The sequence below is a fragment of the Bos indicus genome, chromosome 14 (genome assembly GCF_029378745.1).
Source record: "Bos indicus isolate NIAB-ARS_2022 breed Sahiwal x Tharparkar chromosome 14, NIAB-ARS_B.indTharparkar_mat_pri_1.0, whole genome shotgun sequence".
In the NCBI taxonomy this organism is placed as follows: domain Eukaryota; kingdom Metazoa; phylum Chordata; class Mammalia; order Artiodactyla; family Bovidae; genus Bos; species Bos indicus.
Window position 1 is genome coordinate 37,172,272 of NC_091773.1, and position 24,905 is coordinate 37,197,176.

General features: G+C 37.9%; 1 protein-coding gene and 1 non-coding gene across 10 annotated transcripts in view; one reads left to right on the forward strand and one right to left on the reverse strand.

Moving 5' to 3' along the window:
• STAU2 (staufen double-stranded RNA binding protein 2) overlaps positions 1-24,905 on the reverse strand; it is a 307,659-nt gene that overhangs the window by 65,827 nt on the left and 216,927 nt on the right. The window lies entirely within an intron of this gene.
• On the forward strand, positions 9,340-9,412 carry TRNAG-UCC (transfer RNA glycine (anticodon UCC)). The gene has a single exon. It is a non-coding gene; the product is annotated as a tRNA-Gly (tRNA).

The following is a 24,905-nucleotide window of genomic DNA, read 5'->3' on the forward strand; positions in this document are numbered from 1 at the left end:
CAGCATGCACGCACATGCATATGTATCTACATACATATGTAGGTATTTATGTATGTGTGTGGGGGCCAAAAAAGAACACTTTACTGTGAATATTCAAAGTAAAATACCCCAAAGTTTCTGAAAAATTTTATCTCCCTTTCAAAATATCTTTAGGAATACAGACATACTGAAGTGAATGGCTTTAGGGGAATGAAAAAAAGAGCACACAAATGTCTTTCCTTCCACTGGCTCTGGTCAGCCTCTGTACTGGTTTCTCTCACTCCCGTCTTTCCTCCATGCCACCCAACACATAGATGCTGACAGAGCTAGTTTTCTAAAACCCAGATCGAACACATCATTCTTGAAATCATCCATTGCTAACAACTGTCTATAAAACCAAGTTCAAATTTCTGTACGTGGGAGTCCATGGTTATTACAATCCACTCCCAGCCTGCTTTTGCAACCTGGTACCCCACCTTGTGTTCCCACACAAGTCCCTCTGTGTGTGGCAATCATTCCACGCCCTTGGTCTTCACACCTCGGTGTTGTTCCCTTTGCCCCAAATACAATATTTACTATTTATTCAGCAGGTAATAAATATGATCTTGCAATGAAGTTAGGCATAAGGCATGATCACTGCTCTCAAGGAGCTCACAACCTGATGGGAAACCCAGATAAGTGAATAAATTTCAATAGAAATGTGATGAGTATAGACGTATTAATATGTATAGTAGGTTGGGTGGTGACATAAAGAAGGGAGGACTTAATTGTGTTACGGATATGAGACTCTTAGTCAGCATGGAGAAATACAACACACACACAAACACATGGAGAAAGGAGGTCCAACCTATGCTTTAAGCACCTCCCAAATTAAGGATGGAGAAATGACATGTGGCCACGGGATGGCTATATTCAAGAGTTTCATCTAAAAGCGTTCACAGTTTATTACAGGTAAGGCTGAGGACAGATTGTAATCACAAACTCAAATATAACTGCTTTACTTTAAGAAGTCTTTGTTACTAAATAAACACAAAATCTGTGGGAACCAAAGTGGAAGTGGAGGATAGCAAAGGGAGGCCAAGCATTGTGACCTACACACGGAGAGACTCAAGCAATTTCTTCCAATAGAGTACCACACATGCTAAAATACAGACTCATGATTCTTGTAGTTCAATGTGACACTGAGAAGTAAAGCTTCTATTGTAAATTTGATTCGCCATACTTACTTGCTAGCTTCCCAGGTGGCGCTAGTGGTAAAGAATCCACCTGCCAAGGCAGGAGATGTAAGAGACGTGGGTTCGATCCTTGGGTGGGGAAGATCCCCTGGAGTAGGGTGTGGCAACCCACTCCAGTATTCTTGCCTGGAGAATCCCTTGGACAGAGGGGCCTGGTGGGCTACAGTCCGTGGGGTCGCAAAGAGTCAGGCACGACTGAAGCAACTTAGCACACACACACAGCACACAAACATACTTAATGCTATATTCGCTCTGATGTTATTTAAATACTTAAAAACAATATTTTTAAAAATTCTTAGGAAGATTATAAAACAAAGAGTGCATATATACAAATTCATTTTTTAAAAAGTCAACAAGCATCCATGTACCTAACTCCCAGGTTAAGAAATAGAACATGACTGCGATCTTGAAAGCCCGAAGAACCTCCCTCCCCCATTGCCTCCCATTCCTTTCCTATGAGTGGTGACCATTATCTTGTTTTTTGTGCTAATCATTCCTTTGGTTTTTATTCTAACTTTATCATCTATATCCTACTGCCTAAACAAGCCTTGGGTTTAGTGTAGGAAAACACACAGCAAGCACGGACCTAACAGTCTAAGGAAACTCAAGCAATATTGCTGTTGCTAGATGGAGAAGGCAACGGCAACCCACTCCAGTACTCTTGCCTAGAAAATCCCACGGATGGAGGAACCCAGTAGGCTGCAGTCCATGGGGTCTCTAAGAGTCGGGCACAACTGAGCGACTTCACTTTCACTTTTCACTTTCATGCATTGGAGAAGGAAATGGCAACCCACTCCAGTGTTCTTGCCTAGAGAATCCCAGGGGCAGGGGAGCCTGGTGGGCTGCCGTCTATGGGGTCGCACAGAGTTGGACACGACTGAAGCGACTTAGCAGCAGCAGCAGGTGGAAGGCCAGGAGAAGAGGGACTCAATGGGAGCCTATCCTGGCTTCAGGTTCTTTGAGGATTTTCAAGAGCCTCTGCTTGAGGCGCTTAACCAACGGACCATCAGGAAAGCCCTCAGGAAGGTTTTTGAGAAAGAGAGCACAAGAGGTAAATATTTTGAGATTTTGCAGGTCTGAAACTATATTTGATTCACTCATTATTGATGAATAGTTTGGGTGGGTAGAGAATCTAGTTGGTGGCTATTTTCCTTAAGAACTCTGATGGTTTTGTTCTAGTGTCATCTTCCTACATTGCTTTTGAGAAGCCCAGAGCTGTTATGATTCCCGAGCCTTTACATGTAAGCTCTAGAAGTTCGTAGCTCTTCTCCTTGTTTTTGATGTTGTGAAGTTTCACAATGATATGCTTTCATGGGGAGCGATTTTCACCCATTTCATGATATACTCTGTTTTTTTTTAATATGGAAACTCACGTTTTTCTCTTCTCCGTACTCTATTTTCTGAGACCCATAATATTTGGACATTTTTGTTTCCCTACACCTATTTTGCATCTCTTTATCTTTTTGTCTTGCTTTTTCACAATGTTTCTCAACTTTATTTTCTAATCCTCCTGCTGCTGCTGCTGCTAAGTTGCTTCAGTCGTGTCCGACTCTGCGACCCCATAGATGGCAGCCCACCAGGCTCCCCCATCCCTGGGATTCTCCAGGCAAGAATACTGGAGTGGGGTGCCATTTCCTTCTCCAATGCATGAAAGTGAAAAGTGAAAGTGAAGTCGCTCAGTCATGTCCAACTCTTCGAGACCCCATGTACTACAGCCCACCAGGCTCCTCCGTCCATGGGATTTTCCAGGCAAAAGTACTGGAGTGGGGTGCCATTGTCTTATCCACTAATCCTCCTATTAGCAAACAAAAGCATATTTCTGGGAAATAGCCTCATCATATTTGTATGCCACATGGCAGTAAAGACTAGGGAACACCTTCTAAGCAAAAGTTTCAGGCCAGGCATAAAAGGAAAACGGGGCCAAACGCTCCCAAGAGCAGTTGCAGCTGTAAGACCAGGTGAAGTTACTGCAAGTGCAGCGTGCGGCTAATTCTTTGGGTCTACTGAATAGTCAGCTTTCCTCAACTGTTCTCTGCTTAGAGGACTTGCTATAAAATTTCACCCCGAGGAATTCCCTGGGTTCAGTGGCTAGGACTTGGCACTTTCACTGCCATGGTCCCAGGTTTGATCCCTGGAGAATCCCAGGGACGGGGGAGCCTGGTGGGCTGCCGTCTATGGGGCTGCACAGAGTTGGACAGGACTGAAGTGACTTAGCAGTAGCAGTAAGGAACTAAGATCCTTCAAGCTGTACAGCCAAAAACATTTCTTCCCTGAAGACGCCATGTTCCAACATAAGAATAGAAATTTCTACCAGCCCTAAAATCTTGAATGTGTCTTTCAAAGAATTTGTTCATTTCATATAAATTATTGAATGTATTTCCATAAAGCTGTTCATAATATTTCCTTATTATCCTTTTAATGTTTGTAGACTCTGCAGTGATATTACCTCTCATCTCTGATAGTAAAATTTGTGTCTTTCCTTTTTTCTTTTGTTGTTCTGACCTCTAGTCTGGCCAGAGGTTTATCATTGTATTGATCTTCAAGAATCAGTTTTTTTGTTTCACTGGTTTTCTTTATTCTTTTTGTTTATTATTTCACTGAATTCTCCTCTGATTTTTGTTATTTCCTTTATTCTACTCACTTTGGGCTTATTCGCTTTCCTTCTTTTAATCCTTGGGGATGAAAGCTGAGGCCAATCATCTGAGACCCTTCTTTTCTAATATAGTCATTTAGTGCTATAAATTTCCCTATAATTACTGCTTTAGCTGTGCTGACAAATTTGAATGAGTTGTAGTTTTGTTTTCATTCAAGATATGATCTAATTCCCCTTGTGATCTCTTCTTTGATCCATTCATTATTCAGAAGTGTACTTTGTAGCTTCCAAGTTTTGATTTCCCATATTTTGTCCTGTTACTTATTTTGAATGTAATCCTATTGTGGTAGAGAACATAGTTGTGTGACTTGAGTCCCTTCAAATTTATTTAGACTTGTGTTACAGCCCAGAATATGGTCTGTAGAGGTAAATGTTCCACGTGTACCCGAAAATAATGTGTCTAGTGCTCGGTGGAGTGTTCTATTAATGTCAATTTGGTCAAGTTGGTTGATAGTATTTAAGCTTTCTGTATCCTTACTGATTTTCTGTCTAGTTTTTTCCTCAGTTATTGAGCAAGGGTGTTGAAATCTCTGACTATAATTGTAGATTTGTCTATTTTTCTTTGCAATTCTATCAGTTTTTGCTTCATATGTTTAGAAACTCTATTGATAGGTGCATACACATTTAGGATTGTGGCCTCTTGATGAACTGGTCTCTTTACTACAATGAATGATCATTTTTATCTTTGGTAATAGTCTTTGCTCTAAAATCTACTCTGTCTCATATTAATATAGCCATTTCAGTTTTTTTTTTTTATCTTCTTTGAGTGCAAAAAACCGATGGCCATGTACAGAACAATCATCTCTGTAACACATCTGACAAAAGTCATAAAGCTAATATATTAACAAGTTCTGTGTGGTTGAAAAGATGACATTCAGAGCAGGATACTGCGACTTGCCAGTATCAGCATCACTTAGGAACTCGACAGACATGCAAATTCTTAGCTCCACTCCAAAGCTACTGAAACGACCCAGAAATCTATGTTCTAACAAGTATACCTGGGAATTTCAGTGCATGCCAAAGTTTGAGAGTCCCTGCCTAGAGCCCATTCTCACTTCTGATTCTAGGAATAAGTATTTGGATGAGAATATTTATTTGTGGTAGATATGAACCCAAAACCCCTTTCTCAAGCTAGAAGGGTATTTCTGCCACCCTACATTTATATAATGTGGCTAAGAGTCGGATACAACTGAGCGACTTCACTTTCACTTTCATGCATTTTGGAGAAGGAAATGGCAACTCACTCCAGTATTCTTGCCTAGAGAATCCCAGGGATGGGGGAGGCTGGTGGGCTGCCGTCTATGGCGTCACACAGTCGGACACGATTGAAGCGACTTAGCAGCAGCAGCAGCAGCCCCAACTAAAGACCCATTTTTGAATGTTAGTTATATAATAAAACTTCTAATTAAAGTGTAATAACAGAATAAATAACTATGCAAAGAACTAAAATTTGTTTTAAATAGAATCACATTTCAGGAAGATGGGGAAACATTCATTGCTTTGAGTTTTCTGCTATGATCTTTAAAGGTAGGCAATGCTGCTTGTGGAAACAATGAATTTTCACTGCACATGACTAGAGTCTTGGGGATCAATCAAAGGCAGGATGACTCAACAATTCCCTCCTTTAGGAACAGCTCTACAGGGCATGATTTTAGTTTCCCTTAAGGTCTAGTACAGAAGGTGAGTGAAGTTTCCTTATCCTGCAGTTGGTCGGTGTATGTATACTCTATCAAATGCTATCCCACAGAAGCGGGATTCTTCTTCCCTTTATTTATTTTTTGGCCACATTGTGTGCCTATAGGATCTTAGCTCCCTCACCAGGGACTGAATCCGTGCCCCCTGAAGTGGAAGTGTGGAGTCTTAATCACTGGACCACCAAGGAATTCCCTCTTCTTCCTTTCGTATAAATGTACTTTTATACCCCCTCACTACTTTCTGCTGCTACTTCTGATCTGTACCATTTTTAAAGCTCCTCTCGGGTGTGGGGCTGCACTTGGTTCTTTATACATATGATCTCATCTAATGGCCCCTATCACCCTGCCAGGCAGGTACTACCCATGTTACTGACCAACAGAACAGCTGACCTATGATCCCACTGCCAGGGAGTCTGTAGATGAGGTGGAAGATTACTCTGAATCCAAATCCAAGAGAATTCCCACTGGGGCCACCAGAGCTACAAGTTATAACTTTAAAACACAAAGGACAAAGAAAAAGACTCAAAATCTACAAAAAAAATTTTTTTTTAGTTCAAAAATTGAATAGACATTTGAATGGTAAACAAGGTGGTATATTTTAGCCTACATGACATATTCTAGGTACTAAAGGAATCCAAAGGAAGGAGAAGATATTCCTTGCCTTGGCACTTTGTAAACTGACTACACACACCCTCACACAAACACCCTAAGCCAAGAGTTCTTTCAATAAACAGTCACAGGCAATGTTATGTGGCAGCCTGGATGGGAGGGAAGTATGCGGGAGAACGGATATATGCGTATGTACGGCTGAGTCCCTTTGCTGTCCACCTGAAACTACCACAACATTGTTAATCAGCTGTGTGTGCATGCGTGCTAAGTCGCTTCAGTCGTGTCCATTCGACTCTTTGCAACACTGTGGATTGTAGCCCACCAGGCTTCTCTGTCCATGGGATTCTCCAGGCAAGAATACTGGACTGGGTTGCCATGCCCTCCTCCAGGGAAATCTTCCCAACCCAGGAATCAAACCTGCATCTCTTACATCTCCTGCACTGGCAGGCGGGTTCTTTACCACTAGTGCCACCTGGGAAGCCCCATTAACTGGCTATATTCCAATATAAAATAAAAAGTTAAAAAAAGAAACGGTAGCAAAAGCCATTTCAGTGTTTCGCCTCTCATTTAATATGGTCTAGACTATATACTTATATGAAATGTCCTAAGTTTTATTTTTAACAGAAGTCTTTTATTTGGGTTACAAGCTACATATTACTTAATTTTTTGCAATCAGAAAGATCAAGACTCATTAATTGTGGTACAGAAATTTTATCATATAGCAGTAATTAAGTAATTATTTTTATATATTGATTTGAACCACTCACTAAATAAAACTTAAGAACTTCATTTTGGGGATCACAGGGAGAATTAGGTTCATATTAAATATGGGAGCTATTTAGTCAATTAGGGTGGCTTACTTGGTGGTTTTCCCTACAAAGAATGGTAAACAGAGCTCCCATACCTTTTCTAATTTCCTTGTATCAGAACCAAATATAATATTTAATATTTGCTTTGTACCTTATACAAGAAATTGTTTTTTTAAAAGCCCCATGCACAGAGTAGTCAGTGGTCAGCAAAAGAATTTGAAAGCCTCAAACAAGAAACAACACTGAAAGACAGAGTGGTAGATCTTTCCTCTTTGGTATCTATTTCTAGTAGCATAAAAGTGGAGTCACAGAAAAAAGTGTTTTCAACATGCTGATCACATGCCTTGAAGGAATTTTAACAACATAATATTAAGGGGAGAGGAGGCTGTCATATGAAAGCAAAAGCATGTCCACAAGAACTTGAAGAAATCAGGAAAAAAAACTTCACAAACTGTCTAGACAATCATGAACAATCATTGACTTGGTTTGTTATAATTTCAAATTCACTCCTCATTAAAATATGTTATTTATATGTGACCATTTACACAGCTCTTATCTATAATTTCAAAGGTGATCAGTTCAAAGTTTAATGAATTTTCTCAATACTGAATTTTTAAACCTTTGAAATTACAGTTCAGTAATGTACTATTAGCATTTTTAAGCCAAGCTGCAGGATCTAGAGAAAATGCAATCTCTTCTGATGATTAAATGTCAGTAATTAAACATAAAAACATTTGGAACCAGAAGGGCTGTATAAATGAACTGTCAGCATATATTACAACATTACAGGGTTGCGTAGGTAAGAAAAGGCTCCTTGAAGAAGTTGGCACAATGACCAGCCAATTGGAAAAACAGAGGAAGTGAGCTATCACTGCAATAACGAGGAGGAATTCCATTAAGGCTCCAGGCCAGGTATGTGAAGGAGGTGTGATTGATATGTGGGACTTGGAGATTAACTGTGTGGGACATTCTGAGGCTATGCCTACACACATTGAACATAACGTGATATTTGGTATCAGAGTTTGACTGAAGTGATGTTTACAGAGTCACTGCTCTTACCCTTTTCTTTTAAAGGCTAAGGATTTTGTTTTACCGATGGCATCAGCAAGGGAGCATTTTTTTGTGAGGAAAAGAAAAATATAGTCATGCCCAGAGTTAAGTCTCATATTAAAATGCGATTAGTGTTCGCTTTTAGTGTCAATGACAATTTAAAAGGCTACATTTCATACAAAGACAGGGATGACAATGCCCATGAGCTCATCAAGTTCCCATGTTCCTATCAGTAGGTCCCTTTGGATATTGCTAATAAATGGTAATATTTTAGAAGCCAGCAGAATGACATGATATAAAAACAATTTCACAAATTTGATATTTATGAGTATGGGAGTATGGAAGAAGTCATTGTTCTGAAGCTGCTTCTAGAATGGCTACAGAGCATTGGAATTTTAGTTCAAGTTAACATAACATCTTTGAAATATTGAGGGCAGGAGGAGAAGGGGACAACAGAAGATGAGATGGTTGGATGGTATCACCGACTCAATGGATGCGAACTTGAGCAAACCCCGGGACATGGGGAAGGGCCAGGAAGTCTGGCATGCTGCAGTCCATGGGATGGCAAAGAGTTGGACACAACTAAGCAACTGAACAACGACAACACAACATCCTTAAAATGTTAAAAGACAAAGGTTCATTCTGAGAATATATATCTACTGTAAGTGATCATATAGTGGAATAGAGGTCAGCCGGCTGGATTTGAATATTCTCAGTTTTTAAAATATTCTTTCTGGAATATCAGTGAAGCACTGGAAATCTAGCACAATACAATCTTGTTAAGGGATGGTTTTTTATTACATGAATTCTGATATGGGAAGGGTTCAATAATGTTTTACCAAACTCACCTATTACTTACAATAAAAGTAAGTATGTGATAGCTTGGGCTTCCCCAGTGGCTCAGTGGTAAAGAATCCACCTGCAATGCAGGCGACACGGACTCGATCCCTGAGTTGGGAAGATCCCCTGGAAGAGGGCATGGCAACCCACTCCAATATTCTTGCCTAGAGAATCCCTATAGACAGAGGAGCCTGGTGGACTACAGTCCATAGCGTCGCAAAGAGTCAGACACAACTGAAGCGACTTAGCACACACAAACACGCACACACACACACACACACACACATGTAATAGGTTGGTTTGTAAGGTGGATGTTAGTTCTGTTTACCAACACCCAAGTTATAGAGAAAAGATCCTGCTTTCCTGTTTATGACTTCTGCTGTACATATAGAAGAACGAAGCAGTCTGGGATTCCTAGTTCTGTTACTAGCTCACTCTCTGCGGCAATTAATAATGCAAAAACTGGGACTTCCCTGGTGGCCCAGTGGTTAAGGTGCCACACTTCCACTGTAGGGGGTGCAGGTTCGATCCCTGGTCAGGGAACTAAGATCCCACATGCAGCATGCTTATGACCAAAAAGGTAAAAGAAAGAAAGAAAAAAAATGCAAAAACTACACACATTGGAAGTTTAAGGTTTCCTACAAAATGTTCTCTAATTAAATAATGTTTAACAACTGGCCCCAACAGAAGTAAAAGACATAACCTTAAGGTATCTGCTTTTTCCATACCTTGTTAATTAGTAATTTTACATCATAATTGTACTTCATCTTTCTTCCAAGACCAAGTTCAGATGGACACATTCCAAATCCCACGGGCACAAAGAAGCAGCTTGTCAGCCAGCATTGCCAGGGCAGTCCCTGTTACTAGAATTCACAATGTGTCCTCAACACCAGCAACTGGTATTACAGGCAATTTTTTAAATGTTGCTCTGTTTTGCTTTTTAGAAAACCACATCCCTACACTTTTAAAATGATAATTGGTTCTAAAATAATCAATCAGTTTGATATGACATATAGCATTGACATTCTTCCCCACCCCCATCCCGCCCCACTCTGTGTACTTAGGAGACAAATGATCTTCAGCCCAACAGGGAATTTACAATCCAACAACCAAGTGGCTCCAGGAGAGAAGTGAAAAATGCATGGTGGTTCACATATACACAGTATTGATACTACGAATAAAATAATGAATGAGAACCTACTGTCCAGCACAGGGAACTCTACTTAGTTCCTAAATGTGGTGACCTAAATGGGAAGGAGATCCAAAAAAAGGGGATATATTTAAAATATTTAAAATGTACAGCTGATTCACTTTGTTGTACAGTAGAAACTAACACAACATTGTAAATCAACTATTCTTCAATAAAAATTGATTTAAAAAACTATAGAACTTAGAAAAAAATTGGAAAAGACCCTGATGCTGGAAAAGATTGGGGGCAGAAGGAGAAGAGGGCGACAAAGAATGAGATGGTTGGATGGCATCACCGATTCAATGGGCACGAACTTGGGCAAACTCCAGGAGGTGGTGAGGGGCAGAGAAGCCTGGTGTGCTGCAGTCCATGGGGTCGCAAAGAATTGGATACGACTTGGTGACTGAACAACAACAACAGAGAATTAAGAAACTTGTTTCTGGAAAAAGGTGACCTCTGCAATGAGATTTCAAGTATGATGATATAAATATGAAAGAAAAAGCAAGAACAAAATAAACCATCACGAAAGCCCAAGGAAAACTAGGTGGTTTGGCCAAAGCCAAAGAGTGTCTGTGGGATGGTGGGTGAAGAGGCTGCCAGGACGTCTGGGTCTACTGTTTAGGATCTTGGATTCTTCTGATAAGGAGTCCAGACAGGAAAAAAAAAATGGAGGCAAGACCTCTCTCCACAGACATCTTACCTGAGACTAGGCTACTCAAAATACCATGTAAATAGAGAAAAATGATCAAATTCTATGTGCAAGGAGTGGATGTTACAAGTTTGTACTGGAGACTGCTCTTGCGTACGATTAACTATTTATGTGCATCTGTATTAAATGCAAAACAATTTTTTTTTTTACTAAACATGAGCTCTAATAACAGAAAATACTCATCAGTTTTTCCTGAAAAATATCTATTCTCCATATCTGCTTTTAAACAATTGTTTTAAGCTAGGAATCCAAGAAAATGTCTTATAATGATCACAGAAAAGCATACCTAATATTTCAGAATTTTCCTCTCTCATTAGCCATGTAACTCTTGAAACTGGTGTGAGTGACAAATGTAATATGCTCCTTCACCCCTACTTGTGACATCATTCAAGGAAGGAAGCATTTTAATGGAGCCCTAGCTTAAGACTTCTCTTGTCCATGAAGCTGCCAGTGCTACCCATAGGGCAGTCAAGGAAGTGATGCAGAGAACGTCTTACTGAAAGGCTTCCCCAGACACTACCTCTGGACAAGACCTGGGGCCTCAGTGCCTGCTATTAACTCTGGTGGGTGGTGGGGGTGGAGTTTGGTTGTCTTGATAGAAGACAGGGACCCTGGTGTTTCCTCCCCAAACTGAAAACCTCTGACTGTCTTTGGAAATTAATAAAGAGGTGAAGAGACAGTGAGTTTTCTGCAATAATAGAGGAGGTTCCCAAACATGGCAGTGATTATGGATGAAGAATGCACTTTTCTCTCCCTTCACAGAAACACCCAGGAGTGCCCTTCTATTTGATAAAGAGGATGATAAAGGATCTGATTTGTTTGTTTGTTTAATGTACAACTCTTGCCTGTTCCTGCTGCACTCTGCAACACAAAAAGGAACACTTTCATTGCCAACTCCACACATACAGCATGTTGGCACATCTTTAAGAGCTTTAAATATATCTGTAGAAGGCAATATTGTGTCAGAAATATTAATGCTGAACAGTGGTTTAAACAATTCCAGACCAAATTAGCTTAATTCCAATTAACAATTGATACCAGAAAAGAAAACCAACATTTGGGATCTAAGAAAGGAAAGGGCAAAGTTACTTAAAAACCAGATATAAATTTTCATTAGGTGCAACCTGTATTTAACATAAAAATGAATTCATGCTTTATAATGAGTCAAAACATGTATTAACTGATAGTGATGAAATTATTTGGGAGAATGAGTGATTCTGAAATAGAAAATTTTTAATCTAATTTGGGGGGAAAAAATCAGTTTTTACTATAAACAAAAAACATTTTGTGTGATGCAAATATTTAGTCCAGGCAAAACAGTTTCGGTTTTGTCGCACAAAGTTTGTACTAGGTAAGTGTTACGGGAGTATCTGGGTCAATGAATGAAAACTTTACTATGAACAATTTTGTCCTTTAAAAGAACAGTGGGGCAATGTAAGTAGACTCTGATGTAGCACATAATTTTTAAATTATTTTTATTTATAAACATAATTCCAAATAAAAAGATGGAGCTAAAATTCAGAAAACAACATATATATTTTTTATATATTTTCTGTGCGAATGACATCAGGTTTGCATCCATTTGTGGATGCAAGGTTAAAAAAATATGCTCAGATTTCCTATTTGAAGACCAAATTCATCATAAAATAGCTTTTGATTACAAAGAATCCAGCATTTATGTCTCTGCTAGTCCAAGGAAATAAAGCTGTACTAAAGGAAATAAAGTGGTAATAAATTGCTCTAAAGCAAAGGTAAAATGACCACTCAATTAAGACATAACTCTAAAAATCACCTTGAGGTTACATTGGGAAGAAATATGAGGAAAAGGGCAATTAAAGATCAGTCTTTTAAATTTGAGGCCTCCTCACTGATAATGAAAGATTCAGTTACTTAAACTGTTTTTCGCTCTTTCATTTATGAGTTGCTTTTAATAACATTTCATTCCTTAACAGAGAGAATAAGGAATGCTCTTAGAAGAGAAAAAAGCTAGACCAGGCTATCAAAATCTTTGCTAAGAAAAATAAACGAATCAAGATTGATCTTGTGGATTTCTCAGAAGTTCACCAATTCCAAATGTTCACATACGTTTCACAAGGGAAGAAAACAATAAAGCTTCTCTATAGTAGCATGGTGAATAACTCACGGAGGGTGGTAATGTAGGGGTTACTCCTGCATTTTGTAAAATGCATTAACTATAATTAACATAAATGTGCATTTCTTTTCCTTTTTGAAAAATCCAAGTTTCTATTCTCCAGTACTGAGAAGTATGGATCAGTTTTGTCTACCAAATCTTTGGGGGCTTTCTAGAATATTTTTTAAGAACAAATTGAATGTGCTTTTAGCAATACTTTGACAGAAAGGGTGTTTTTTCCAAATTAAAAAATCTAACAATCATTTAAACTATTAAGTATGTTTACAGAGCAAACACAAGGGAGACTTCCTTTACATTTAAGCACACTTACTTCTTTTTCAAGAGGTTTTCAATATTAGTGACTGATAGAGCAAATGAAAAAGATTTTAAAAAATATGAATCACATTACCGAAAAAAAAAAAAAAAAGACTGGTTATTTCCCCTTGTTTTAAAATTCTCTTCCTGCTTCTTTTAAAGTCCACCCCAAACACAGTTTGCTATAAATGTCACACAAATGGAATGGCTAAATAGTTCAATACAACTGAAGGAATCTTAATCTAATGTACCACTGTCTGTCAGCTAATCTCTCCTGGTTTAACAATCTGAGTTTAACTACTTTGTGATGAATGAGACAGGGTGCAAATGACCTGAGTGTTTCAGCCCATAAAACAGGCTTAGGGAAATAAAACTTGCAAATTTGATCACCCCCCTCAGATTGGCTATCATTTGGCAATACAGTTAGGGTTTCCACAGAGACTAACAGTTTCAAAGAAATTGTCTAAGTGTAATACTAGATAACGAAATGTTAATACTTTAAATGTAAAGTACCATTTACCCTACAGCAGACTCCTAGCTGCAAGATTTGCCATTACACAACTGAAATTCAGATAGCTCTAAATTGAAAGATGGTGAGCTAGCTGCTGGAGGATCCACTGAAGCTGAACATTTTGTAGACTCAGTTTTACAGAAAGTTTCTCAGGAGCATTAACCGGTAGTCACATTAAGCAAAAAAGACTCTGGTTGTTAACAGCAGTAGGTCTATTGTTCCAGAAGTAATAAATTTCAGGAGGTTCATTATCAAAGAAAGAGGTTGGGGCGGGGGAGTCCTTTTTGGCATTCTACATATCAAATCTTCTCAAAAAGACATCTGCAGTTTAAAAAAAATTCCACCTACTTTTACTACTACAAACCTTGTTAATTTTCTACAATTCTCTGCTCTGACTTAAAAGTCATTTCCTTAAGAAAACAGATGACAGACAACTTGAGTGACTGATTATATTGGACCATCACTTTGTTTTTCTCCAAGGCCTTGGTTTAAGAGGATGGATGTTAGTGTAGATGACAGAAAGGGGAGCTTCGCATACGATTTCACTTCTGTTCAAAGACAAGCTAATGTAACCTCGCTGCGGTGCGATCAACTTGACAAATGGACACGGTGCAACCCTCTGCCTCCCACTGAAACCTGAGAGCCTGATTTATACAATGTTCTCCCTGTAGATGGAAAAAGACTTCATGCTGCTTGGCTGTATAATGGGTTGATCTGATAATTCTTTGTATGTCATGAAATTTGATAATATGAAAGTGAAATGCATCTCAAAGACTGAAGTGGGTTAATGAACTTATAAAACTACACTTAAGTCTTTTAAAGCCTGAATAAACAGACAAAGGGACTTATTAGCTCAAACCATACCAAGAAAATACAGCAGTTCTCATGCTTAACTCTGCAATCAATGAGAGAGATATATATGGCTTTTACTGACAGTGAATAAGAGATCCTTGCTCTAAGGAGTACAGCCCTATTTAAACAATTCGATATCATCTGTAGACCTTGGTGTGCCTTATCTTTACCATCAGATTTTTCTGTCCTCAATTCTTTACCTCAAGAATTGTACATTACTTTATCCTGTTAAATTATGCCCCTGAAAGCTTAATATCTTTCCTTTTAAAGTAGAACATTTCTGAAAGAATTTATAAATACTACTATATTTTACAATTATACTATTCAATTTGCAAAATTAACGAACAGTTCATGTGGGGATGTAAACGTATCTTAAACCAACTATGGACACAAGTACACACACACAAATCACAGCTTCAGAAGAAAAATAAACTTTTGCTTTAAAAACACAGTGTAAATTCTTATTTATTCAAAGTCTGAATGTTTAGATACATTACTTTAAAAAGAGGCACACGGTGTAGTGTATTTTGCAGGCCAGGCTACTTTCAAATCCTCTGCAGTAAACCTGTCTTTTGGTATCAATGCTTGCAAATAAATACCATGAATGTAAACTGCAATCAGAAGCAGTTTTAACACATGTAAATGTTGAATGAGGTATAATTTTAGTCTTTTGTTTACTTTGCTGTTGTCACAAATAGAAAAAGCACTTATGAAAACATTTCATGCTGAAGTGAATGGATTTCAGCAGCTGCTGACTTGGTGACATGGAGAACCCCAGTGGAGACATCCTGCTGAATTAACGTTTTGGAAATGTTAAAAAGAAACTTCAAACAGACCTCGTTTTAGCAGGCGGTCAAAGATTTTGCTCAGTGGGGATCATGTGAAGACTAGCAGAGCAGTCATTCAACCATGAATCAGACTTGTCAATAGTTGCCCATTTTCTCAACAGGTGATTCAAAAAAAGCACACAGTCTATTTCCCCTAACATTTCTGTGTGTGCTTGCATGGAAAAAAAAAATCCTAGATTTCTGCTCTGACATTATTTAGGACGGCACAGCATGCATAGCTGAGGAAATTATAGTTTCAGGGGTTTAAATACATTAAAAATTTTTCGGTACTTATGTTCGTTTCTAACCCAAAATATTTAGCTAAGCTATATTTAAAATCCACTGACTTTCAAATAAACTTTTATCCTAAGTTGGAAATCTGGGACAATTCAATCAAAGAATTATAGAACAGCAAGGAGTCTTGGAGATACCAAAGATCAAGTTCCTTGTTTTACAGATGAGCAAATGGAGACCTACAAAGATTTAGTAAAGATTTCAACAATTTGTCTGAAATTTCAGGACTTCCCTATAGCTCAAATGGTAAAGAATCTGCCTGAAATGCAGGGGACCCAGGTTCGATCTCTGGGTCAGAAAGATCCCCTGGAGAAGGAAATGGCAATCTACTCCAGTATTCTTGCCTGGAGAATTCCATGGACAGAGGAGCCTGGCAGGCTACAAGTCCATGGGGTCACAAAGAGTTGGACATGACTAAGTGACTAACACACACACACATCAGCAATTTGTCAGAGATCACACAGGTATTTCTTTATGTCTTAGGACTTAGAATGTCCATCTGCTGATGTCTCAGCTCAACATTTATTATACTTACCCTTAAGAAATAAATCAGATTTAAGCCTCATTTAGCAATGTAAAATACTTAAGGAAAGAAACCGTTAAGCTGGGCAAGATCTCATGGTTCAGTGTTTTCCTGATCTGGCATGTTTTGATTTTTTTTTTCCTTTAAACTGGCCACAAAGAGAGTTAATGGAAAATTCCTTCCCACATCACCAAGAAATGGGGGAGGAGGAGGGGGGCATGAAAAGAGGTCCAGTACCAAGTTTTGTTTTCAACTCTCAACATTTAAGAGTTTAGTACAAATATAGAGTACAAAAATAATAAAGCATTGCATTGTTACTGATTCAGATTGGCACTGTAAACTGTGCAATACAAGCTACTATTATGTCAGAAAATTACCAGGTATCCATTAAATGAGCCCAGACTATTTTCTATTGTTCAAGGATTTTTCGTTGTTTTGAAAGCCTAAGTACAGAGTTCAGTGAGAGTTCTCGGAGGTGACTCCACAGTCAGAGTGATGCTCACCAGCTTAGTCAACCTCACCTACAGCTCTGTTAACACACAGTCATTATCAGCAAAAGCGAAAATAGAACCTGAGGCTTAGGAAATCATTTCGTATAGACAAGACATACCCTGTTAGAAAATACTTTCCACTTTATTTGGAGAGAAAAATCAGGAGGATTTGTAAGTAAATGACAATCCATAAACACACACACAACTATATACACAAGCTCTTAGAGTCCAAGTTCACTAATTCTTGTTATTAAAATTAAGTTTAACTCCTCATAGGGTAAGAGGAAGCAGGGTACTCTGATACTAAAGTTGACGGGAGTGTAAAAGCCAGATTGGGTTTATACATCAAAATGAAAAATGTCCTCATCTTTTGACCCAGAATTCCCATATATAGAAATTAACCCTGAAGAGATAATTCAACAAGTAGGGAAAGATATATGTGCGAGGCAGTATTTTTTATGGTAGTACAAAGTTGGAAATTAAGTTAAATTAAAATTAAATTAAATTAAAAACTGGCCAGAAAATAAAGGTACATACATACAACGGCATACATGCAGCTGTTAAACATGGTCATTCACTTAATACAAAGCTACGATAAAGATATTAAAATCACCATTCATTTTATATAAAGTACAGTAATGTTAGCATATTTACTAAAGGAAATCAGCCCTGAATATTCATTAGAAGGACTGAAGCTGAAGCTCCAATACTTTGGCCACCTGATGCGAAGAACCCACTCATTCATTGGAAAAGACCCCAATGCTGGGAAAGACTGAAGGCAGGAGGAGAAGGGGGTGACAGAGAAGGAGATAGTTGGATAGCATCACTGATTCAATGGACATGAGTTTGAGTAAACTCTGGGAGATAATGAAGGACAGGGAAGCCTGATATGAGGCAGCCATGGGGTCACAAAGAATCAAACATGACTTAGCGACTAAACAACAAAAATATTAGCATACAGATTGGCAAATAGATGAATGGAACAGAATAGAAAAACCAGAAATAGACTCACACTTAATTTGGTCATTTGATTTTCAACAAAACATCAAAGTAATCCAACTTTGCTAGCATTCCCTAACTGAATGCCATGTGTAAACAAAGAAACAAACAGAACTTAGACTTCTCTCACCACACACAAAAATTAACTTTAGGTCTATCTTAGACTAATGTAAAAGCTGAAACTATAAAGCTCTTACATGAAAAAAAGAATATCTTCACAAATTGGGACTAGGCAAAAGTTCTTAAAACAGACTTAAATGATCATAAAGTAAAAATGTATGGACTGTATCAAAATAAAAAACTTGTGCTCATGAAAATACACTGCAAAGAAGATGAATAAGGAGGCCAAAGACTAAGAAAAAAAAATACTTGTAAAGCATATATGACAAAGGATTAGTATCTAGGATACCAATAATGAACTTCTATAACTTAACAATAAAAAGACAAACAACCTATTTTAAAATGGGCAAAAATTTAAACAGATTCTTCACAAAGAAAGATATATGAATGACCAATAAACACATGAAAAAGTATTCAACATCATTAGTCATCAGGGAAAAACAAACTCAAACCAATATGAGATATCATTACACACCCACATTATGGATAAAATTAAAAGGACACACCCAATGTTGGCAAAGATGTGCAGCAACTGAACTCTGCATGTGATTGGTGGGAGCATCAAATGGTGTCTTATACAAAATGCACACCTACCCTATGACCCAGAAATTCTACTCTTAGGGACTGATTCAAGAGAAATGAAAACATAAAAGACTCGTAGATGAATGTTCATAACAGCTATACTTATGGTAGTTAAAAACTGGAAAGAGCTCAGATGTCTATCAAAAGGAGAATGAATAAACAAACTGTAGTCTATTCCTACAATAAAATACTGAACTATTCGGCAGTAAAAAGAAACAAACCACAGACACACAGAGCAACATGGATATACCCCAAAAACGTGTTGCTGAATAAAAAGCAGCAATGCACAAGCAAGTGTATGCTATATGAGTTCATTCATATGAAGTTCTGGAACAGGCAAAACTAATAGATCATGGAATAATATCAGAACAATAGTTACCTTTGATGGTGGCAAGGGCTGGGATTTATGGAAAAGGGACCTTGGGGAATTTCTTGTGGCGATGGTAATATTTTATATCTTGATAGAGGCTTGAGTTGCACAGGCATACAGTTAAGACTTGTCAGCTGGTACACTTTAGGATTTGTGCATTTTATTATATGTAAATTTTACCTCAAAAGGCAACAGAAGAACCATCAACGAACACTGAATTCAAGTTCATAACATGCATTTTAAATTACTGGAGAGGAGGAGGAGTACATGAATGTCTACTCTTTTGAGATGTTATTTCCCAAAGAGAGATTAATAGATGCTTAGAGACATATATGATGAAGCAAGTATAGTAGTCACAACTGCAGGTGATACAATGAAAGCACAGAATTTTTCAAAATAACATTTTTGCAAACTGACGTTTTGCCTCTACGAATAGATACTTCTCTCATCTTTGTACGCAATCAAGTTTGATGACTGAATGATATTCAAGTCCATCTATGGTAAATTCAAAAGAAGATATTAAGTAAAACTAGTTCAGTTTGATCTATAGGTCTGAATATCTGAGTTCTATTAAAAATCTAAAAATCTTTATTCAGAGTAAAAACTTTTTTTATGAGTTCTTTCTTTTTTAAAGAAAAGTCTCACATTTTTAAAGTCTCTATTGAATTTGTTACAATATTGGTTCTGTCTTGTCCCTTTGTTTTTTTGGCCTCAAGGCACATGGGATCTTAGCTTGAAAGCACATCCCTTGTATCGGAGGGCAAGTCTTAACCAGAGGACTGCCAGGGAAGTCCCTAAGACTCTTAAAATGATCTGTATTATCAATAAATTGTAAGCCATTTGCACTGCAATTAGAAATATAAAAAATTTTAAGAAATAACATTAACTTAAATTTTAATGGAAAGTTTTGATTACAACTAACATTTAAAATCTTATAGATTACTTATTTCGGAGAAGGCAATGGCACCCCACTCCAGTACTCTTGCCTGGAAAATCCTATGGATGGAGGAGCCTGGTAGGCTGCAGTCCATGGGGTCACTAAGAGTTGGACACAATTTAGCGACTTCACTTTCACTTTTCACTTTCATGCATTGGAGAAGGAAATGGCAATCCACTCCAGTGTTCTTGCCTGGAGAATCCCAGGGACGGGGAAGCCTGGTGGGCTGCTGTCTATGAGGTTGCATAGAGTTGGACATGACTGAAGCGACTTTGTAGCACCAGCAGCAGCAGCAGCAGATTATTATTTATATGCATACAGAAGGAAAAACATTTTTCCAGTTGTGTTATGTCAACAAAATGGAGATTAAAAAATCACAAGACATTGTAGAATCGCCCAGAGTAATGTATAATAAGAACACTTTATTACAATCTCAGAGTTTATCATATATTTAGTATAAAACCTTAACTTTGTTCCCATTTCTAAAGTAATATATTCTATTGATAAAAGGAAGAGTTTTTACTCTTGTTGGGTATGATTTTTTATTTGCAATTGAAACAATAAATCTACTTTATATCACATTCTGGGTTGGTTGGCTATAACCCAAAATACCATGCAAGGAAACTGACCTGTTCAAATTAGAAATGGACTGGTCTCGGTATGCTGCTGCTGCTGCTAAGTCGCTTCAGTCGTGTCCGACTCTTAGCGACCCCATGGACTGCAGCCTACCAGGCTCCTCCATCCATGGGATTTTCCAGGCAAGAGTACTGGAGTAGGTTGCCATTAAGCACTAAATATATCACTATGTATAAAATTTAATGAAATATAGGGGAATATGATTATGGTATTCATTAATTTACAGATATTGTTTGCTACTTCATATTATAAAAACCACATAACAAGCCTCAGCAGGATTTCTTCATTTTCTTGGGTGATACAATATTTTTGTTCTCAGTCACACAAATACATGGCATCACATATCAATAAAGGTCAATGAAGTAAAAGTGCTCTGCCATTTAATTGGAAGTGAGGTCTTTGGTTTTTCTTTTTTTTTTTTTCTGGTTAATGAGTAAAAATAATGGCTAAAATGTTAAAAAGTTTATTTTAAGCATTTATATTTCTAACTTGTTATTTTAAAAAACACGTATCAGTTACTTTACCAAATAATTCATTACTTATTTAATGTCCTCTCTATTTAATGTAACATTACAGAGTCTTCCAGTCATTAAACAAAAATGCCAATAAAAAGTCACGTTTTTTTCATTACTTAATTTGCCACATTTAAAGACAAGAGACCTTAAATTATAAATTACCAGTAAGAATAACTTATAAAGCTCCATATATATAATATATATTTGAATAGTTAACACTAATTCTTGGGTTTATCTCATAAAAAATGTGACTATAAAATAACAATGATTAAGGTATCTCAGAAATTAGGTATACAAATGAGCACTCTTATTAATATTCATCAACAGAAACAGCAATTAATATAGTTGGAGAAGTCCATTTTGGAATTACCTTTCACAAGACTGTCTACCTCAAGCATACGTGTTCTCGCTCGCTCTCTCTCTCTCACACACACATAGGCACATACGTACACACAGGTGCACAAATATGAAGTTATCTTCTTTTAAAATCATACTTTCAGACACAATAAAACTACTTTGCAAACACCTCTAAATAATTTGTGTGTGTGTCAGTCACTTAGTCATGTTCAACTCTTTGCGATCCCATTAACTGCAGCCCACGAGGCTCCTCTGTCCGTGGACTTCTTCAGGCAAGAATACTGGAGTGGGTTGCCATTCCCTTCTGCAGGGGGTCTTCGCAACCCAGGGATCGAACCCACGTGTCCTGCATTTCAGGTAGATTCTGTACTGTCTCAGCCACCAGGGACTCTGGAAATACTTTGTAGTTATTTCTAAAAATCAAAGCCCCACAAAAAGTAATCAAGTTGCTACCAAAAGAATGTTTGGAAAATTCTGAAGACATTTCTGAAAGTGGAAACTTACACGTATCACTAAAATAAACAAACATACAGTGCCTCCCAAGATGCTAAGACGGCCACTTCTTATTGAAAGTACTGGAAGAACCAACACATACTGAAACATACATGCTCTGGAATGTGTGCATGTGTGTGTGTGTGTGTGTGTGTTACAACTCCCACATCTGAAGGAAGTGTCAGAATGGAAAGAACTGGGTCAAATATCAGAAAGCCTGGGTTTGAATCTCAGCTCTACCTCACAGTTTATAAGCTGTGCAAGTTTGGATAAGTCCCTTCACTTCTTTGGGTTTCCGTTTTCTCATCTTTAAAAGTTTTTCTAGACAAGCACAGTCTAATAGAAATATAAAATGGGATACATTTCTAATTTTTACAGCCACATTTTAAAAAGTAAAAAGAAAGAGATGGAATTAACTTTAAGAATATATATTTATTAACCTGATACATCCAAAATAATCTCATTTCCATATTTAATCAATAAAAAGTCATTAATGAGATCCTACACATTTATTTTTGGTACTGGATCTAGAATGGGAAAGACTAGAGATCTTGTCAAGAAAATTAGAGATACCAAGGGAACATTTCATGCATAGATGGGCTCAATAAAGGACAGAACTGGTAGGGACCTAACAGAAGCAGAAGATATTAAGAAGAGGTGGCAAGAATACACAGAAGAACTGTACAAAAAAAAAGCTTCACAACCCAGATAATCACGATGGTGTGATCACTCACCCAGAGCCAGACATCCTGGAATGTGAAGTCAAGTGGGCCTTAGGAAGCATCACTACGAACAAAGCTAGTGGAGGTGATGGAATTCCAGTTGAGCTATTTCAAATCCTCAAAGATGATGCTGTTAAAGTGCTGCACTCAATATGGCAGCAAATTTGGAAAACTCAGCAGTGGCCACAGGACTGGAAAAGGTCAGTTTTCATTCCAATCACAAAGAAAGGCAATGCCAAACGATGCTCAAACTACTGTACAATTGTACTCATCTCACACACTAGTAAAGTAATGCTCAAAATTCTCCAAGCCAGGCTTCAGCAATACATGAACCACGAACTTCCAGATGTTCAAGCTGGTTTTAGAAAAGGCAGAGGAACCAGAGATCAAATTGCCAACATCTGTTGGATCATCAAAAAAGCAAGAGAGTTCCAGAAAAACATCTGCTTCTGCTTTATTGACTATGCCAAATCCTTTGACTGTGTGGATCACAATAAACTGTGGAAAATTCTGAAACAGATGGGAATACCAGACCACCTGATCTGCCTCTTGAGAAACCTGTATGCAGATCAGGAAGCAACAGTCAGAACTGGACATGGAACAACAGACTGGTTCCAAATAGGAAAAGGAGTATGTCAAGGCTGTATATCGTCACCCTGTTTATTTAACTTCTATGCAGAGTACATCATGAGAAACACTGGACTGGAAGAAGCACAAGATGGAATCAAGACTGCGGGAGAAATATCAATAACCTCAGATATGCAGATGATACCACCATTTTGGCAGAAAGTGAAGAACTAAAAAGGCCTCTTGATGAAAGTGAAAGAGGAGAGTGAAAAAGTTGGCTTAAAGCTCAACATTCAGAAAACGAAAATCATGGCATCTGGTCCCATCACTTCATGGCAAATAGACATGGAAACAGTGGCTGACTTTATTTTTCTGGGCTCTAAAATCACTGCAGATGGTGACTGCAGCCATGAAATTAAAAGACACTTACTCCTTGGAAGGGAAGTTATGACCAACCTAGACAGCATATTAAAAAGCAGAGACATTACTTTGTCAACAAAGGTCCGTCTAGTCAAGGCTATGGTTTTTCCAGTGGTCATGTATGGATATAAGAGTTGGACCATGAAGAAAGCTGAGCACTGAAGAATTGATGCTTTTGAACTGTGGTGTTGGAGAAGACTCTTGAGAGTCCCCTGGATTGCAAGGAGATCCAACCAGTCCATCCTAAAGGAGATCAGTCCTGGGTGTTCATTGGAAGGACTGATGCTGAAGCTGAAACTCCAATACTTTGGCCACCTGATGCAAAGAGCTGACTCATTTGAAAAGACCCTGATGCTGGGAAAGATTGAGGGCAGGAGGAGAAGGGGACGACAGAGGATGAGATGGTTGGATGGCATCATCGAGTCAATGGACATGGGTTTGGGTGGACTCCGGGAGTTGGTGATGGACAGGGAGGCCTGGCGTGCTGCAGTTCATGGGGTCACAAAGAGTCGGACATGACTGAGCGACTGAACTGACTGACTGACTGAATGAATTTTGAAATCCTTAATGGCACACATCACATGTGAACAAACCACATTTCCAACACTCGGTAGTCACATGTGGCTAATGGTTAACAATTTGGATAGCATGGCTCTAAATAGTTGCTAACAATTCTTTCTATTTTAAAAACCTACTGTTACTTTGCTGCCCAAATTAATATATTAGCATCAGAATTAATAGAAAGTTCAGCACAAACGTATGAAAACCATAGATTAAATGCTTCCAAGGAGCATCTCCTTCCTGAGTAGGAGCATTCCTACTCAGGAAAGGTTCATTAATTTCCTGTCTTATCTGGCATTTTTAAACTCCGGATGATTTTTCCCAACCCTGAACAATCATTAAGAAGTAAAGAACAGCAATTACCTTCTGGACTCAACCCCATAGAGAGCGGATTACTTAATCTATCAAACTGGCTTAAGTCTATTAATAATTGCCAAGTCCCCCATTTCATATTATGTGATGCAGATTTGGCCTTAATCTGAAGCTTAGATCTTTATGTAATCATAAAAATCATAAGACTCTTTTGCAAATGAATAAACATCCAAAGTTACTATTATAATGATAAAGTCTACTTAATTTTTGCTTTGTTTCATGTAGCCCAAATGACTAACACTATCAGGGTTTTATATCAGTAAACCATAGCACAAGTGAATTAGTGTTCAATAATAAGATACCATTTTGTCGATTATTAGGAGTTTATTACTGGAAAAGCCATGTTCATTAAAACAGGTAATAATATCCAATAATATTTTCTTTTTTTTGAAAGATTTTTTTGATGTGGCCCATCTTTAAAATCTGTATTGAATTTGTTACAATATTATTTTATGTTTTGGTTTTTTGGCCACAAGACAAGTGGAATCTTAGCTTCCCAACCAGAAATCAAACTCATACCCACTGCATTGAAAGGTGAAGTCTT